Genomic DNA, 15,548 nt, shown 5'->3' on the forward strand with positions numbered 1-15,548 from the left:
TTCCTGCTCCTTTGGGTAGAGAAAAATAGACTTGCTGAGGCTCAATTGTCTATGCCCAGTAGCATTTCCTGCTTACAGTCTTTTTCAGTTACAAGTCTGGGATATATGAAGCAGAAAGAAAACCCAGGGATCTCACCATAGTATCATTCCTTGTGTCCATAGTCCTTAGCCAGTTTGTCTTCTTCTTTCCACCGTTCAGAGCCTTTGTAGTGGAAGAAATAGCGGAAAATGCCTCTCATCCATCTTTCCAAACTGAGAATGAGTTTTTCAGTGATAAACCATAAAGGTATTAAATTAATTAAAAAAAAAAAAAAAGGAGGCTTGAGCCACATGGGAGTAGGATGGAAAGAAAGTTATTTAAAAAGGCAAAAAAAAAAAAAAAAAAAAAAAGAAGTGAGAGGGGAGACAGGGATTAATTTAACTGAATATGGTGAAGTTGCACATGGGCTGTTGTAACCAGCAAGTTCTCACAACAGTATTTCCCAACCATGGCCATATTGTCCACAAATATGCAGACTTACCCCTATGCCCTCCCTCGGGACAATGGGATGGAAATGCCCAAACCTTTGGGGAAAAACTGGCTAAGGCAATAGTAGTGGCTCACTGAACCTTTCTCCAATTCCTGCTTAAGTTCTGGGCAGACCTGGAACCAGGGTGATTGCCTGCCTGCTTGGTTATGTAATAAATAAGTGCTATTTGTTTATTTTTTCTTTTCTCTTCCCATTTGCAAACTTGACTTCTCTCATCATGGTTTCAGGTAAAAGCAGTATAAATCTTGGTATTGCCAGAAATTCCATTGAAAACAGAACTTTATGGTTTTACCAGACTTGTGAGCCCCAAGCTTTTATTTTAACCCATAGCTCATAACCTCAAAATATCCTAACCCATGCAAATCAAGTTGTTCTTGGAAGAAGGAAGTTCCCCAGAAACCTAAAAATCCCCTGTCCCTCAGTTGTCCAGTGTTCCATCATCAAGTAACAATTTTCATATTTATAACATGAGAATCAGATCTGATTTTCATTTCTCGCTCTCTTAGCTTAGCCAGCTGGGGTGAGAATTTGCACAATATGGATTGATGTTTAATACCAAGATAGAATCACGACTGAGAAACCGGTAAAAAAAAATTATTTTAGGAAACCTAACACCCAACATATCACCTGGGACCAGTGTTAAAATTTGCTCTGCATATTTAATCAGCAAACTATAGTTTGTCTAAGTGTATGTCAAGTGTATGTTTGGAACGTATGCTCCTTTACTCAGTTTAAGGAGAGGCAGGCCCTAAGAGAATTTGAGGCAGTTGGCAATTTTCTTAGTTATCGGAGCCCTTTATCTCAAAACTTCTTGAGTACTTCTACAGAGGATGGGGAGAAAAGAAAATGTGTCTCTAGTCAAGAACTGGATTGAGGGGTCCTATTTTTAGGAGCAATGCAAGTAATAATAATACACTCATCTTTTCACATATCAGTACACCTAGATGTTTCCAGGTGCACATTCAGTGAACTTATGAAAACATCTGTGAAGAATGGCAAAAAACTTACCATGGTCTTTGTCTTGGTCGACCATATCAGTGTGGGGCATGCTCGAAGGAGGGAGGATACCTCCATGGGGTATTTGTATTTTGGAATAAAATAGAGATTGTTGGCTGTTCACTACAAGTATTTGTACTTCTGAGGATTTAAAAAAAAATAATGTTTATTTTTGAAAGAGAGAGAGAGAGCAACAGGGCACAAGTGGGGAGGGGCAGAGAGAGACAGGGAGACACAGAATCCAAAGCAGGCTCCAGGCTCTGATCTGACAGCACAAAACCCAACATGGGGCTCAAACCCATGAATTGTGAGATCATGAACTGAGCTAAAGTCAAACGCTTAACCAACTGAGTCACCCAGGCACCCCTCTACTTCTGAAGATTTTCATACCTCGAACAGTGACTGGCATATATAATAGTTCATTTACCAAATTCCTTACTATCAAAAATTAATAATTTTCAAGAGTCACAGTTCCCCAAATTTTGGGTAGAACGCAAGCTTGTTACTGAGACCCTAAGAGACAATGCAATTCTTAGGTGTGTGATCTACTTGATAGAAGACCCCACATGTCATGGGGTAACTTTTGGAAATATTAACAGAGATTCTCCCACATTTGCTGTTTTTTATATTCTCTCAATCAGCTAGAGCATTACTTATTTATTTCCTTATTTGTTTCCAAAATATTTAATCAATTAATGATCTTTCAATCTCTGCAACATGTTTGGTTTTTTGAAGGAGTACTTGGTGAGCGACACAAAACTTTCTGCCTGGCCCCCGAAATAATAAAGCCTCCTGGAGCTGGGGTGGGGGGTGGAGGGGAGTGATATGGAAAAGCAGTAAGTGGATAAATACTGGGAGTCCTGGAGGAAAAGGGAGATGGCTACTCTCCTGAATGAACTTAGGGAGCAACTCAGACATTCCAGGCAGGTTTGAGGGATGGGAGTATGAGTAGTACCTGTATTCTCTTCCCCAACACCCCATGGAGACATTGGTTTTACACAACAGAAAACAATTGGTAGCATATTAATCAGATGGATCTGTGTATTAGGATATACTAGTCTTTGGTAAGAAACAGACTTAATCTAGTAATGGCTAGACAAAAACAGAAGTTTTTCTTTTTTTTTAGGTTTATTCATTAAAAAAATTTTTTTTAATGTTTATTTTTTTTGGGGGGGAAGGGGCAGAGAGAGAGGGAGACACAGAATCTGAAGCAAGCTCCATGCTGAGACCAGAGATCCTGATGCGGGACTCAAACCCATGAACAGTGAGATCATGACCTGAGCCGAAGCCGGATGCCCAACCAACTGAGCCATCCAGGTGCCCCTAAGTTTATTAATTTTTTGTTTAATTTTTTTAAATGTTTCTATTTATTTTTGAGACAGAGAGAGACAGAGCATGAACAGGGGAGGGGCAGAGAGAGAGGGAGACACAGAATCTGAAGTAGGCTCCAGGCTCTGAGCTGTCAGCACAGAGCCCAACGTGGGGCTCGAACTCACAGACTGTGCGATCATGACCTGGGCTGAAGTCGGATGCCCAACCGACTGAGCCACCCAGGCACCCCAAGTTTATTCATTTTTTTTAAGAGAGACAGAAACAGTGCAAGTTGGGGAGGAGCCTAGAGAGAGAGACAGAGAGAGAGAGAGAGAGAGAATCCCAAATAGGCTCCACACTGCCAGCACAGAGCCCAACATGGGGCTCGAACTCATGGGTTGTGAGATCATGACCTGAGCCAAAACCAAGAGTCAGACACTTAACTGACTGAGCCACTCAGGTGCCCCAGTTTATTCTTTTTTTAAAAATTTATTTATTTGATTTTGAGAGAGACAGAAAGAGAGCATGAGCAGGGCAGGGGCAGAGAGAGAGGGAGGGAGAGAGAATCCAAAGCAGGCTCCTCACTTGCCAGCAAAGAGCCTGACACAGGGCTCAAACCCATGAAGCATGAGATCATGACCTGAGCCAAAATCCAGAGTCGGATGCTTAAATGACTGAGCCACACAGATGCCCCAAAAGTTTATTTTTTGATCAATAGCAGTCCTAGTGGGCATTGCAGATTACCACTCTCATTTAGGAAGCAAGGCCCTATCCAGCTTGTACAATGTGTCTACAGCTGCCAAGGCCTTTCCTGTCAGTGTCATAAGAACAGAGGGAGAAAGAACACAGAAGAGCATGGGTGGAAGGTTTGGGGACTGGAAGTGGCCCACATTATTTCAGCTCATGTATCCCATCGGTTAGAACTCAATTACACAGTCACACCTTTCAGCAAAGGGGGTTGCAATATTAGGCCAGGAAAAAGACGAAATGGATTTAAGTGGACAAATCTCTCTATTCAACTTATGACAACACGCACTTTCCTCACTCCCCAGGTTAGTACCTGAGAAATATAAATATCCCCTGAAACTAAGAGGAGCAAGGAAGTAATGAGAGATTACTGATAGTCCCCCATCCTGTAAGTCCCTATGACTTATAAAATGAGGAGTAGCAGAATGATCCCACATACCCAAAAAGACATGAGAGGCAGCCTAGAGAGTACACACGAAGGGGCCTCTTGAACGGGAGGGACAAATGACTTAGCAGTGACCTGTTTGAACAAAAATCCATGGAAAATGAATGATGTATCTTTTAGCGAATCTCAGGAGATGCCGGTACATATAGAATGGAACACAAGGGCCAGATGCCCACCAACTGTCAGCCACCACAGTGACAGGTATATTTAATGAATATTACATTTTTGTAATCTGACTACTTGGAAGCTGTTATAGAAAATCAACCGAGTAGTAGAAAAATAAAATTGCATTTTGTACACACCTGAATTTTTATATTGTGCTTCGTACCTACCACACATGATCAATTATTTAATCATTTTGCCAAAGAAATAGCATTTGTTAACTTTTTGAATATGCTAGCTTTCCAAATGCTTTCATTGGCTTCTGAAAAACTTGACTGACATAGAGAGCTCTGAAATTTATATGAAATTTATATGAAAGTAGTCATATACCTTAAAGAACGTTCTTTATCATATGATGGATTAGGGTGTAGGCTATCACATTCTACTCAGGTTTAATTACTAAGACTAATATGAAATAGTTTTGTGACTTTGAGCAAAGTACAATATCTTTCTGCGCTCCTGTTTTCTCATCTGTAAAATTGCAATATTGATGTACCGAATTCTCAGGATTGTTGAAGCATTGAATGAGGTAATATATTACTGAGAGGGGCAACTGGGTGGCTCAGTCGGTTGAGCATCCAACTTTAGCTCAGGTCTCGATCTCACACCTCATGAGTTTGAGCCCCGTGTCAGGCTCTGTGCTGACAGCTCAGAGCCTAAAACCTGCTTCAGATTCTGTGTCTCCCTCTCTATCTGCTCCTCCCTGGCTCATGCTCTGTCTCTCAAAAATAAACATTAAAAAAACTAATTTAAAAAGGTGGGGCATAAAAACATTTTAGACTCTGGTAAACAGATTAAAAAATTACAACAAAAAGTTCTATAAGAAGAGACTGGAAGCCACTTTGGAACCATGCCATGTTTTTCCAGCTCTGACCAGGAAAACAAGGCTCAGTTACATTCTGTATCTACTTTATTCAGGGTGCTTTGATTTTTCTAAATAGACTTTATTGAGGAATAACATACAATAAATTTCACTTATATTAAATGCGCATGAGTTTTGACTCATGTACCTACACAAATATCAGTCCAATAAAGATATAGAACATTTTCATTATCCACAAATGAAAGTTCCCAAAGTTCCTTCCTATCCCTTTGTAGTTAATTCCTCCCTACCCATCCCAGCCCCAGGCAATCACTGACCTCCATTCTGCACGGTAGATGAATTTTGCCTGTTTTAGAATTTCATTGACTAGGATCATACAATATACATACTTTTGTGTCTGGGGTCTTTTGAAAGCATAATATTTTTGAGATTAATCCTTGTTGTACATATCAGTAAACTGAATCTTTCTTTTTAATATTATTTTTTTAATTTACATCCAAGTTAGTTAGCATATATTGCAACAATGAATTCAGGGGTAGATTCCTTAATGCCCCTTACCAATTTAGCCCATAGCCCCTCCCACAACCCCTCCAGTAACCCTCTGTTTGTTCTCCATATTTAAGAGTCTCTTCTGTTTTGTCCCCTCCCTGTTTTTGTATTATTTTTCCTTCCCTTCCCTTATGTTCATCTGTTCTGTGTCTTAAAGTCCTCATATGAGTGAAGTAATATGATGTTTGTCTTTCTCTGACTGACTAGTTTCACTTAGCATACTACCCTCTAGTTCCATCCATGTAGTTGCAAATGGCAAGATTTCATTCTTTTGATTGCTGAGTAATACCGTTGTAGATATATACCACATCTTCTTTATCCACTCATCCATCGATGGACATTTGGGCTCTTTCCATATTTTGGCTATTGTTGATAGTGCTGCTATAAACATTGGGGTACATGTGTCCCTTCGAAACAGCATACCTGTATTCCTTGGATAAATACCTAGCAGTGCAATTGCTGGGTCATAAGGTAGGTCTATTTTTAATTTTTGAGGAACCTCCATACTGTTTTCCAGAGTGGCTGCACCAGCTTGCATTCCCACCAACAATGCAAAAGAGATCCTCTTTCTCCACATCCTTGCCAACATCTGTTGATGCCTGAGTTGTTAATGTTAGCCATTTTGACAGGTGTGAGGTGTATGTCATTGTGGTTTTTGATTTGTATTTCCCTGATGAATGATGTTGAGCATTTTTTCATGTGTCTGTTGGCCATCTGGATGTTTTCTTTTGAGAAGTATCTGTTCATATCTTTTGCCCATTTCTTCACTGGATTATTTATTGTTTGGGTGTTGAGTTTGATAAGTTCTTTATAGATTTTTGGATACTAACCCTTTATCTGATATGTCGTTTGCAAATATCTTCCACCATTCTTCCAGTTGCCTTTTAGTTTTGCTGATTGTTTCCTTCACTGTGCAGAAGCTTTTTATTTTGATGAGGTCCCAGTATTTCATTTTTGCTTTTGTTTCCCTTGCCCCTGGAGACGTGTTGAGTAAGAAGTTGCTGTGGGCAAGATCAAAGAGGTTTTTACCTGCTTTATCCTGGAGGATTTTGATGGCTTCCTGTCTTACATTTAGCTCTTTTATCCATTTTGAGTTTATTTTTGTATATGGTGTAAGAAAATGGTCCAGGTTCATTTTTCTGCATGTCGCTGTCCAGTTTTCCCAGCACCACTTGCTGAAGAGACTGTCTTTATTCCATTGGATATTCTTTCCTGCTTTGTCAAAGATTAGTTGGCCATATGTTTGTGCGTCAATTTCTGGGTTCTCTATTCTGTTCCGTTGATCTGAGAGTCTGTTTTTATGCCAGTACCATACTGTCTTGATGATTACAGCTTTGTAGTATAGCTTGAAGTCTGGGATTGTGATGCCTCCTGCTTTGGTTTTCTTTTTCAAAATCACTTTGGCTATTCGGTGTCTTTTCTGGATCCATACAAATTTTAGGATTATTTGTTCTAGCTCTGTGAAGAATGCTGATGTTATTTTGATAGGGATTGCATCCCTGAATATGTAGATTGCTTTGGGTAATACTGACATTTTAACAATATTTGTTCTTCCTATCCAGGAGCATGGAATCTTTTTCCATTTTTTTGTGTGTCTTCTTCAACTTCTTTCATAAGATTTCTAGTTTTCAGTGTATTTATTTTTCACATCTTTGGTTAGATTTATTCCTAGGTATTTTATGTTTTTTGGTGCAATTGTAAATGGGATCAATTCCTTGATATCTCTTTCTGTTGTTTCATAGTTGGTGTATAGGGATGTAACCGATTTCTGTGCATTGATTTTATATCCTGCAGCTTTGCTGAATTCATGAATCAATTCTAGCTGTTTTTTTTTAATGGAATCTTTTGGGTTTTCCATATAGAGTATCATGTCATCAGTAAAGAGTGAAAGTTTGACCTCCTCCTGGCTGATTTGGATGCCTTTTTTTTTCTTTGTGTTGTATGATTACAGAGGCTAAACTTCCAATAGTATGTTGAATAACAGTGGTGAGAGTGGACATCCCTGTCTTGTTCCTGACCTTAGGGGGAAAGCTCTCAGTTTTTCCCCATTGAGGATGATATTAGCAGTGGGTCTTTCATATATGGCTTTTATGATCTCGAGGTATGATCCTTCTATCCCTACTTTCTTGAGGATTTTTATCAAGAAAGGATGCTGTATTTTGTCAAATGCTTTCTCTGCATCTATTGAGAGGATCATATGGTTCTTGTCCTTTCTTTTATTGATTTGATGAATCACATTGATTGTTTTGTAGATATTGAGCCATCCCTGCATCCCAGGTATAAATCCCACTTGGTCGTGGTGAATAATGTATTTAATGTATTGTTGGAGTCAGTTGGCTAATATCTTGTTGAGGATTTTTGCATCCATGTTCATCAGGGAAATTGGTCTATAGTTCTCCTTTTTAGTGGGGTCTCTATCTGGTTTTGGAATCAAGGTAATGCTGGCTTCATAGAAAGAGTTTGGAAGTTTTCCTTCCATTTCTATTTTTTGGAACAGCTTCAAAAGAATAGGTGTTAACTCTTCCTTATATGTTTGGTAGAATTCCCCTGGAAAGCCATCTGGCCCTGGACTCTTGTTTTTTGGGAGGTTTTTGATTACTAATTCAATTTCCTTACTGGTTATGGGTCTGTTCAAATTTTCTATTTCTTCCTGTTTCAGTGTTGGTAGTGTATATGTTTCTAGGAATTTGTTCGTTTCTTCCAGATCGCCCATTTTATTTGTGTATAATTGCTCATAATATTATCTTATTGTTTGTATTTCTGCTGTGTTGGTTGTGATCTCTCCTCTTTAATTCTTGATTTCATTTATTTGGGCCTTTCCTTTTTCTTTTTGATCAATTGGCTAGTGGTTTATCAATTTTGTTAGTTCTTTCAAAGAACCAGCTTCTGGTTTCATTGATCTGTTTTACTGTTTTTTTGGTTTCAACAGCATTAATTTCTGCTCTCATCTTCTTAATTTCCTGTCTTCTGCTGGTATTGGGTTTTATTTACTGTTCTTTTTCCAGTCCTTAAAGGTGTAAGGTTAGGTTGTCTATCTGAGATCTTTCTTCCTTCTTTAGGACAGCCTGGATTGCTATATAGTTTCCTCTTTTGACCGCCTTTCCTGCATCCCAGAGGTTTTGGGCTGCGGTGTTATCATTTTCATTGGCTTCCATGAACTTTTTAATTTCCTCTTTAACTTCTTGGTTAGCCAATACATTCATTAGTAGGATGTTCTTTAGTGTCCAAGTATTTGTTACCTTTCCAAATTTTTTCTTGTGGTTGACTTAGAGTTTCATAGTGTTGTGGTCTGAAAATATGCACGGTATGATCTCAAACTTTTTGTACTTGTTGAGGGCTGATTTGTGTCCCAGTATGTGGTCTATTCTGGAGAACATTCCATGTGCACTGGAGAACAATGTATATTTGTCTGCTTTAGGATGAAATGTTCTGAATATATCTGTTAAGTCCATCTGGTCCACTGTGTCATTCAAAGCCATTTTTTTCTTGTTGATATTTTGATTAGATGATCTGTCCATTGCTGTGAGTGGGGTGTTGAAGTCCCCTACTATTATGATATTACTATCAATTACTTTCTTTATGTTTGTGATTAATTGATTTATATATTTGGGTACTGTCACATTTGGTGCATAAATGTTTATAATTGTTAGGTCTTCTTGGTGGATAGACCCCTTAATTGTGATATAATTAATCTTTTTCATCTCTTGATAAAGTCTTTATTTTAAAGTCTAGATTCTCTGATATAAGTATGGCTACTCTGGCTTTCTTTTGTTGACCATCAGCATGATAGATGCTTCTCCATCCCCTTACTTTCAATATGAAGGTGTCTTTAGGTCTAAAGTGGGTCTCTTGTAAACAGCATATAGATGGATCTTGTTTTCTTATCTTGTTACCCTGTGTCATTTGATTGGAGGATTTAGTCCATTAATGTTTACAGTGAGTACTGAAAGATATGAATTTATTGTCATTATGTTGCTTGTAGAGTTGGAGTTTCTGGTGGTGTTCTCTGGTCATTTCTAGTTTTTGTTGCTTGTGTTCTTTATTTATTTGTCTTGTTTTGTTTTGTTTTTTTCATCTTTTCTCCCCTCAGAGTCACCCTTAATATTTCTTGCAGTGCTGGTTTAGTGGTCACAAACTCCTTTAATTTTTGTTTGGGAAACTTTTAATCTCTCTTTCTATTTTTAATGACAGCCTTGCTGGGTAGAGAATTCTTGGTTGCCTATTTTTCCAATTCAGCACATTGAATATATCCTGCCACTCCATTCTGGCCTGCCACGTTTCTGTGGATAGGTCTGCTGCAAACTTGATCTGTCTTACCTTGTATGTTAGGGACTTTTTTTTCCCTTGCTGCTTTCATGATTCTCTCCTTGCCAGAGTTTTTTGTGAATTTGACTGTGATATGGCTTGTTGATGGTCATTTTTTGTTGAATCTAATGGGGGTCATCTGTGCTTCCTGGATTTTGATGTCTGTGTCTTTCCCCCAAGTTAGGAAATTTTTCTGCTGTGATTTTCTCACATAACCCTTATACCCCTATTTGTCTCTCTTCCTCTTCTGGGATCACTATGATTCTGATGTTGTTCCTTTTTAATGAGTCACTGATTTCTTTAATTCTTAAATCGTGCTCTTTTGCCTTAATCTCCCTCTTTTTTTCTGCTTTATTATTATCTATAAGTTTGTCCTCTATATCACTGATTCTCTGTTCTGCCTCATCCATCCTTGCCGCTGTGGCCTCCATTCAAGTTGCAGCTCAGTTATAGCATTTTTTATTTCATCCTGACTAGCTTTTACTTCTTTTATCTCCACAAAAAGGGATTCTAATCTATTTTCGACTCCAGTTAGTATTCTTATTATCGTGATTCTAAATTCTGGTTCAGACATCTTGCTTATATCTATGTTGGTTAAGTCCCTGGCTGTCATTTCCTCCTGCTCTTTCTTTTGGGGTGAATTCCTTCGTTTTGTCATTTTGATGGGAGAAAGGAATTAATGAGGTAAAAAAAATTAAAAAAAATTAGAATTAATACAATATTAAAATAAAAAAAAATTAAAAACAAACACACAAAAAATCGAGCAAATGATGCTAGATCCTAGGTGTGTTTTGGTCTGGGTGTTGATAGGGGCTTGATAGATTAGAGAAAAAAGGGGAAAGGAAAAATAAGAAAATCATTTGAAAATTTGAAAAAATGAATACATTGAAGTAGGCTAAAATGAAAAGATATAAGTAAAATAGAATTTGAAAAAATTCACATAAAAGTAAAAAATATAGTAAAAAAAATTGAAGGAAAATATTTTTAATAAAAATTGAAAGTAAAAATGAATTTCTTCTTGGTTCCTCCTCAGTAATCTGAATCTTTTCATTTGTGAGTGGTATTCTGTTATATGCATATACCATTATTTATTTATCCATTCAATAGTTGATGAATATTTGTATTGTTTCAAGCTGTTATTTTCAATAAAACAGTTATAAACTTTCTTTAGTTTTCTTTAGACATCTGTTTTTTATTTATTATTGGGTAACATGGTAACTGATGTTTGACTTTAAGAAATTGCCAAACGGTTCTATAAAATTATTACATAACTTTACACTTTTACTAGCAATATTTGAGATCTTTATGGCTCTACCTCCTTGTCAGCACTTGGTGTTGTCTGCCTTTTAAAATTTACCTATTTTATAAGATGTGTCATGATATCATACTGTAGTTTCAATTGAATTTGTTTGATAATTAACTATGTTGAGCATCTTTTCGTGTGCTTGTTTGGCTTCTTATATATCTTTACTTATGAAATATTTATTCAAAATCTTGCCTTTTACAATATCTTGTTTTATTTTACTATTGAGTTGTAAGAGTTCTTTTTATATTCAGGATATATATGCTTTGTCAGATATGTAAACCACACATATTTTCCCCTGGACAGTGGCTTGCATTTTCATAATGGTGTCTTTTTAAAAGCACCTGATATTAAATTTGATGAGGTCTTTTTATGTCTGTATCTATGATCCATTTAGGGTTGATGTTTTTGCATGGTATGACATGAGCAATGAGGATAGTTTGTCCTCCACTAATACCTAGTTGTTTCAGCACTGTCAAAAATACTACCCTTACCTGTCAAATTACCTTGCTCTTGAAAGTTAGTCAATAATATGTATGTGGGTCTCTTTGTAGACTTTCTAGACTATTGTCTATTACATTGATCTATTTATCAATTCTCACTTTCAATACACCAGTGTCTTAATTTCTGTAAATAATTAATCTAGTAAGTCCTGAAATCAGTATCTTAAAAGGCTTTCAAATTTTTCCCCCTCCCCCAAAAAAGCAATACAAAACAGAAAATCTGTTTTGGCTATTCTGTGTCCTTTATATTTTAATAAAATTTTAAAAGTTTAATGTTTATTTATTTTTGAGAGAGAGAGAGAGAGAGAGAGACAGAACATAAGTCAGGGAGGGACAGAGAAAAAGGGAGACACAGAATCTGAAGCAGGCTCCAGGCTCTGAGCTATCAGCACAGAGCCTAACATGGGGCTTGAACCCACAAACTGTGAGATCATGACCTAAGCTGAAGTTGGAAGCTTAACCAACCGAGCCACCCAGGCACCCCTATTTTAATAAAATTTTAGAATCTTTTCACTTTCTACCTCCTACTTCAAATCATCTTGGCTTTTTATTTGGAATTGTGTTGGATCTACACATCAGTCTGGGGAGAATTGACCTTTTAACTAGACTTATTCTTCTAACTCATGAATATAGTGTATCTTTTCATTCATTTTGGCCTTCTTTAATTATTCAGTGTTCTGCAGTTTTCAATGCTTGAGTTTTGCTCATATGTTGTTAAATTATTCCTGAGGTGGGTTTTTGTGTGTAATAAACACTTCATAATACATTGTTATTTAATTTAATATGACAGATGATTTATTTTCCAGAAACTAAAATGCTGCTTATTAGGGTATAATTCTGATTCCTCTAGTATATTAAAAAATATCTAGCATGTCTCTATTTCCATGTACTTCATGATTAATAAATTTTCCCAGACCTTTCTCTCTTTCCAGGAAACTTCATTTATACCTTATGTCTTGATATCTTTTGCCTTTTACTTTGTGTGAATACATAAGTATTATGTCAGTTTCTGTTTTCTCACTGCCTGCACAAGAAAGGTATATCATTAGAGCTTACACATGGAGAGATACAGGCATCAAGACCAGAACGCAGTATTGGTGTTCTTGCAATTAATTAATGATTTTGAAATTATTATCAATATGATTTTAAAAACGATAAATAAAACAAATTTTCAAATATTGTAGAGAATTCACAGGGCCTCTATTGTTAAAGAAACGATTGAAACAGCACTAGTGAATTATATAGAACATCACTTCAAATGGTGTTATCCCTCTGGAATGGTCAGTCTTTCCTTGTGCTGATCTGACTCTGAAATATAATTGCTTTGTAAACATCTGCTGACCCTTATTTAGATGATGTGACTTATATTTTTAAATCACTCACAAATTGGAAAAAATACAGAAAAAATAATACCACTTTATAATGTTCTTTTTATCACACTTTCTCAGCAGTTTTGCCAAAAAAATTTCTTTGAGCTAAATGAATTTCAATCACTTCCCTGTCCTCCACTTAGGAAAATTATCTTTGTGTCTCTGTTTCCTCATTTGTAAAGTAAAAATAATAAAAGCTGACTCATATGAATATTTTAAGGACTAAATGAGAAAGTATTTACAAGGTCCTGTAACATAGAAGATGCCAGAAATATTTGTTTCTGTACTCCTTTAACACCAGAGTGTAAATAATAGAAAAAAATGCTCCAGTTGTTTTTGTTAGAAGTTATTATGATTTGTCTCCATTGCTCCATGAAAGAATAAATTTTAAAGTTTAATATCTGTTTTTTAAAATTATTTTAAAGTTTTTATTCAATGGCATAACAGGAAAATTTCACAGATACAAGCTCTATTTTTGATATCCCACACTTTGAAACTGTATCAAACATTTGTCCAGGTACCATTTCACTCATTCAGTGGGGGAAGATTGCACAAACAGACTGCAGAAGACATTTCTTCCTTCCATATAGAGTTAACATTGATTGGGAATAAGTGCTTCAGAGTAGTATGGATGATGTAGCGTAAAGTGAAATAGCCATTACTTAACTATGGCATAAATTCAATTATAATTGTGTCTTCTATTTTAAGGTATAATTAGGTAAGAATTAGGTTACAATTTCAGTTTATAAAATTACTTTAGTGAAAGACATGATGTTTGAGTTAAGTATGGAAATTGTTTTTTTTTCTGCATTTTTGTATTCCAATTCTCTGTTATAGTTTCTATTTCCCATGAATGGTTTCCTATTGTCCCCCAGCCCCCCTTTTAAAGTTGCAATACACATTTACTTTTTTGTTCACTTTCCATATAATCTCTTTTTTTAATTTAAATTTTATTTATTTGAGAGAGAGAGTGTGTGAATTGGGAAGAGGGGCAGAGGGAGAGAGAGAGAGAGAGAGAGAGAGAGAGAGAGAGAGAATCCCAAGCAGGCTCCATGCCCAGCACAGAGCTTGATGCCAGGCTCCATCCCATGGCCCTGGAATCATGACCTGAGCCGAAATTAAGAGGCTGTCACTCAACCAAGACACCCGGGCGCCTCTCCAGATAATTTCATTGTCTATGAAAAAGCAAGCAGCTCAGCAAGGAAAAGAGAACTACAATATCAGACTTTAGATGGTGTGGGTAAAACTAACAAACACTTCCCTTTCAGCCCTGCTTTGACTTCAAGTCACTTAAATTCTTCCTTCACTGAAAACAATTTAGTGTCAATATGCCCATATAATATGAGAACCATAGAAAGTGTTGCAGCCTTAATGCCGTTAGGAGAATAAAACAAGATTATGTTTTTGATCATATTCACAAGGAGCAGTCCATAAGTGCGTGGCATTTTGTAGTCTTTTATCAAGAAAAGAAGCAGATAAGTTAAAAACACATTTCTAAGCTTCCTCAATACTATTCCTAACTCCTGTTGACCTGAGGTGTTATATGTTAGAATTTACAGCACGTGTAAAGAAGGATTTTAAACTGTTGATTTGCTGAAGTCATTTAAAATCCTAGAGTTTGAAAAATGACAATAATATCAGCCAATTTTTAGGTAACATATTTTCAAGTTAAAAGTCATTTTTACATTTTTTAGTGGCATCTTGAGTCTTTTCTCAATTATTTAACACAGTTTTGAACACATTACTACAAAACTTTTAACACCAGAATAATATCATAAAATAGGATTCATATTTGTCTTTCCTGAAATTCCAATCATATCTGAGTAATGATTTTTGTATTTCTAAAATCATTTTTGACACAACACAGTCCACTGGGTTCTGATTCATTTCAATGTATTATCACAGCTTTGTTTTTAAAGGTTGATGTCCAATAACTTATGTCCCTGAAGTTCTTCTAGTTTTGGGTAATCTGTTTTCCAAGTGAGTAAAACCTTACAGCTCCTTTGACTAAGAACTTTAACTTTAAGACTAAACATTTACTTGGTTCCTATTCAAACCTAGAAAAATGATTTATGAGGTCTGAGCTTATTCTGTTATTTATTTGATAATTATAATAATACATCAAATTAATTCACCTTGTATTTATTTTTTAAAGTACCTTCGAAAGTATGCCTTTTTTAAAAAGTCTGCAGTTCACTTTTTGTTGTTGTTGTGATTAGGGCCATTTTGTGATAAAGATATGGAAACGTTGTGTGGTCACATAGTCCTGATGGCAGAAAACAGGGTGCAGGTCCTATGATTCTCAACTCCCCTCTTTCCCCAAGACATTGCGGCCAAATCTGACTTCCACTCATTTTTGCTGCATCGTTTCCTTTTCATGTCCATGCATGAGCAAGGATAGCACAGCTTTCTGTGTTTTTGCAGCTGAGGGAAGTCAAGTGTAAGGGTCACAGAGGTTGAGATGACAACGGAAGTCTTAGTGTTTCGCTCACCAGGCTGTTGCT

General features: G+C 36.5%; 1 pseudogene; it reads left to right on the forward strand.

The window, feature by feature from the left end:
• The first annotated feature begins 488 nt into the window (after positions 1-488).
• LOC112849807 (large ribosomal subunit protein uL6 pseudogene) overlaps positions 489-15,548 on the forward strand; it is a 55,640-nt pseudogene continuing 40,580 nt past the window's right edge.

Source organism: Puma concolor, chromosome C2, assembly GCF_028749965.1.
Source record: "Puma concolor isolate L17-30 chromosome C2, mPumCon1.1.hap2, whole genome shotgun sequence".
NCBI lineage: Eukaryota > Metazoa > Chordata > Mammalia > Carnivora > Felidae > Puma > Puma concolor.